Source organism: Octodon degus, unplaced genomic scaffold (assembly GCF_000260255.1).
Source record: "Octodon degus isolate 3935 unplaced genomic scaffold, OctDeg1.0 scaffold00333, whole genome shotgun sequence".
NCBI lineage: Eukaryota > Metazoa > Chordata > Mammalia > Rodentia > Octodontidae > Octodon > Octodon degus.
This window is the reverse complement of record NW_004524909.1, coordinates 443881-448839: the sequence shown is the minus strand read 5'-3', so window position 1 is coordinate 448839 and position 4959 is coordinate 443881. Positions and strand designations below refer to the sequence as shown.

At 36.0% G+C, this 4959-nt stretch overlaps 1 pseudogene; it reads left to right on the top strand.

Annotated features, from left to right (window-relative positions):
• The first annotated feature begins 3381 nt into the window (after positions 1 to 3381).
• LOC101590331 lies at positions 3382 to 4085 on the top strand (annotated as a pseudogene).
• The last annotated feature ends 874 nt before the right edge of the window (positions 4086 to 4959 follow it).

Here is a 4959-nt window from a genome sequence, read left to right as displayed (position 1 = left end):
TATATATTATGTGCAAAAGCTGTTTGGCAAATTTTCAGGTTGATTCCTTCTTCCATAATTTTTTTTTCTATTCCAATAAAACAGCTGACTTTTTAATTAGTAAAAAAAAGTACTAGAGTCATAAAATGCTTTTTTTATATTAAGCTTATGTATGAAGGGCTTAGAGTTAACCAAGGTAGATTATGGAATCTAACGACTAACATCTGCATTAAAATTAACTTCTTATAAAAATGAAAATATTTACCCTATTATATATTTTCAAGTCTTTCCTATTTGCCCTTCATAAAATACTTGAAGTACAATTATTACTATTGTCTCTACTTACAGGCAATACATTCAGAAATTAGCTCACAATAAAAGGGGGAGAGCTGGGGAGATAGCTCAGTAGAATAAGTGCTTGCCTGGCAAGTGCGGGGTCCTGAATTCAAGTCCTGGTACCAAAAAAGAAAAAAAAGAAGTAGGGGAGGGGAAGAAGGGTTAGAGTTAGATAGGTTAAGGCTTATTGTGGGGAGGAAAAGGAGAAAATGATCTTAATTAACTAAACAAGTGGTGGACACTTTAGGACAGAAATTCATTCAATCTACTCCATGTGATCATGCCTATTTTGGGAGAAATTCTATAAATGTTAACTATCAGTTTATTTCCCAATAATTTTAAGGAATTACAATATCAAACAAACACTGACAAAAATGTATGTCACACACTTCGTGATTGAGACAGGGCACTCTTCATTTAAATTTAAGTTTTTAGGGATGGAGAGATAGCTCAATGATGTGAGTACCTATCTGGCAAGCTCAAAGTCCTGAGTTTGATACCTGGTACCAAAAAATACATAACTAAATTTAAATCTTTAAGAAATCAAAGCAAACAGATACCAAATATCTGTAATTCAGAAAAATACTTAGGAAAGATGAAGCAAAACATTAAAAAAAATACAAGAACATATGTGTTCCTGTATCCTTTTGTTTAAAAAAAATAGGCAGAAAGGCAATGAAAATGCAATCATTTTCTCTTACAATTTTGACATCTAGTTGCCTTGATCACATTGTCAGATCAGGAATTGAGAGAAATTGCTATAGAAAGAAATATTTGTTCCAGCAGGAGAATGATCCTGAGTCTAACTCACACTTCTGACTTAAAACTTCTGTGCAAAAACAAGAGAATATAAATGCAATAAAAGTCAATCTATTCTAAAATGAGAATCAAAGAAAAATATGAAATATATGTGATAATATGACAAAGTTTTCATACCAAACCAATGTAAAACAATTAGAAAAATAGCAGGACAAAAATGTCTATCTTAAATGTAATTGCACATAGTCTTGGAGAATGCAGTTAAAAGTAGGGACAAAATGCTGAGAATTGCTGGTAATCAAATCAATTTCATTTCAAGAGTGACAAAATGATGAAAAAGAATGCTTAGTGGTAGATGAGAAGTAAAATGTAATGTCATCTGCTAGCTTTAAGAGAAGGAACTTGTCTATCCCCATAGGTAAATCTGAATAAATTTAAATACATTTGAAGACGCTGATCAAGAAACTGAAAATCTCATACCTGAGTGAAATATGTGCACCCATGTTTACAGCAGCACAATTTGTCATAGATAAATCCTATAAACAACCCAGATGCTCATCAACTGAAGAATGGATAATGAAGACATGGTACTTTTGCGTAATGGATTATTACTCAGCTATAAAATAGGATAAATCTGAACCTTTTGTTGGTAAATGGATGCAACTAGATAACATACTCTTAAGTGAAATAAATCAGACCTGCATGTACAAACATCATATTGTCTCCTTAGTGTGAGAATCTGAAAGAGAAAAATGAAATCTGAAGGGTATAGTAGATAGTGGGAAAAGGAATGAATTTATTCAAAAGGAAAGAGTTACTTAGTTGAGGAAAAGAACAGGACAAGAGCTGGGAAAAAGAGATTTATCTATGTATGTAAGCAGGATGGTTTTGATAACTATACTATGCATTTCTGCTGGTGCATAGAGGAAAACAGTTAATGCTTTAATTTGTTTCGTCTCCTTTTTCAATTATTTCTCCTTTGTGTTTTCTTAATTTCTTATATATTTCTTTCTTTTTTTCTTTCTTCTTCCAATTTTACATGCATATATCAGGTAATATGAATAGCTGTTGAAAAACAGCACTATATATTACAAAAAACACTGTGAAATTCGTATTACTTAAGTGAAAATCTGTATCATCTGTAATTTTTTGTTTTAATTCTAGTTTGTACTCTTTAAAAAATTAAAAAAAGAAGCGTAAAAATTAGTGATTTCATGAACAATGTATTTTATAATCAAAAAGTAAAGTCAAAAACTTCAGAAAACCACTATAAAAAGCTAATATCCAAATATGATACAAACCAAATGAAATATGATTTAGTGAACTATCAGACTACATTTGACTACAATTCAAGATTCTCCTTTGAGCTGCATGGTTTTGTCTCTGAATCCAACCTCAATATGAGGTTCTAATTGTGATTGATATTTGCATAATTATATTGCTATTCATTATTTATCAAATTTTAGATTAATTCTGAAGGCAAATCCAGGGAGAATTAATTACCATAATAGAACAGCTTGTAAGAGTTATAAACTCTGATAGCAAAATAACGATATAACAGAGAGAAATTGGCAGAGAGGAGAACTGGAGAGAATTAAAGGGACCCATATTTCCTCATTTTGTGTAATGATGAGCCAAGAATAATGGTCACAAATTGACCAAATAATACATCAGTTAGTTGGGTGCTCAACTATAAGTAACAGGAAAATGAGAGTTAACAGTAATGAGGAGCAGGAGGATTGCAGCTGTGAATCTTACCTGGGAAAGTTTTAGAGCCTGTCTCAGAATAAAAGCTAGAAAAGATTAGGGATGTAGCTTGGTGTGGAAATGCTGGGTTCAATCACTAGTACCACAAAATTAAAAAAGAAAAAAACAGAGTAACAAGAATACATGTAGGTGTGCCTGCTTCAGTTCCAGCCTGGCTTACTGTGTCAACAATTTAATGACATCTGGAATCTCTCTTACCTTTCCCCTCTTGCAGATCCACAAAATAATTGGTATTGTGCCCATTTTTCTGTTCACATTCTAGATAGAATGAAGGGGGCACAGCTAATACTGAAGGAAATAACACTATTGAAAATTAATATAGAGTAAGTCATTTCCCAACATCTGCCATAGGAGAAAAATAGTTTTAGTACACAATATGTAGTATTCAAAGTAATATTAACATCAATAGTCAGGAGATTGGAAGGAACAAAAATAATCTGAGCTTGAAAACATTTTGCAATAGGGAATCAAGTACAATTTTCTAAGTTGATGCATTAAGAAATAAAAATAATAAACAGAAATTATAAACAGAGACTTCCACCATCTTTCCAGCCTCAATGGGATGGGCACGGAGATGCTTCTGGAAGAATTGCTGCAATGGCCATGCAGGGAGAGCCGCAGGTCCAGTTCAAGCTCATGCTGGTGGACAAAGGCAGCACCAGCAAGCCCACGTTCATAAAGTGCCACTTGACTGACAAGTTTGAGAAGAAGTACTTTGCCACACTGGGCATGGAGGTGCACCGCTCATGTTCCACACCAACCAGGGCCCCACCAAGTTCAACGTGTGTGACATGGCTGGCCAGAAGAAATTTGATGGACTGCTCCATGGCTACTACATCCAGGCACAATGTACTATTATCATGCTTGATGTGCCGTCCAGAGTTAACAACAAGAATGTACCTAACTGGCATAGAGATCTGGTGCAAGTATGTGAGAACATCCCCATCATATTGTGCTGCAACAAAGTGGACATCAAGGACAGGAAAGTGAAGGTAAAGTCCATTGTCTTTTGCCAAAAGAAGAATCTTCAGTACTATATTTCTGCCAAAAGTAACTTCAACTTTGAGAAGCCCTTCCTCTGACACTCCAGAAAGCTTATTGCAGACCCAAACTTGGAGTTCATCGCCATGCCTGCTCTCACCCCACCAGAGGTCGTCATGGACCCAGCCTTGGCTGAGCAGTATGAGCACGATTTAGAGGTTGCACAGACCACTGCTCTCCAGAATGAAGATGATGACCTGTGAGGAAGGGAAGCAGGCTGGTGTCAGAAGTCTAGTTTTATAGGCAACTGTCCTGTGATGTGAGCAGTGCCACATGCTTGCCACTTTGTTATCTAGCTAAGCAGACATGTGCTTCATCTTAGGGATACGGAAGGAGATGAATGGGTTTGGGAGTGAGTGTGGCAATTGAACCCTCATTTTTTGAACCTGTTTATTTATCTGTTTGGAATGTAGTTGTTTTCACTGAGTTTCAAATATAAAACTGCTACAATCACATCACAATACTTGGTGGTGAAATCTTGTTTGTTACTGTCATTGCCATTCCTTTTCATTTAGAATCAGAATAAAGTATTTCAAATAAAAAAGAGAAATTATAAACAGAAAAAATTAATGATAGTTTAGCATTAGGAACAGAGATGAGATGTTAGTATCTAGGAGTATCTCCCAGGACTTTTGGCTTTATACCAAAATCACAGATAGGTTGACTTATGGCCAGGAAGCTATACCTATCACTGGGTATACAGCTGAGAAGACAACTGTGTCCTTGCCTTTCATTTATGTTCTACTAGCAAGCACAGGAAATAAATACATGTAATGTCTCACAGTGGTAAGTAAAGGGACAAAAAAATGTAGTTAAGGGTTGTCGCGCGCTTCTTGACCAGCAGGAAGACGCAACACACAGCTCTTTCTTCAGCGGTTTATTCAAGCCCCTGATTACAAGCTTCTTCTTTTCCAATCCCCCAGCCCTTGGCTAATATATACTCCCGAGCCCAATCCCAGTGCGCCACGTGGGGATTGCCCATGGGTCCAGCACATGCGGAAGTGAATCATGACTGCAGCCCTGGCCATATAAGGAGTTGTTTTGCACAGAGAGCGCTCACCCACGGGGGGTGGAAGG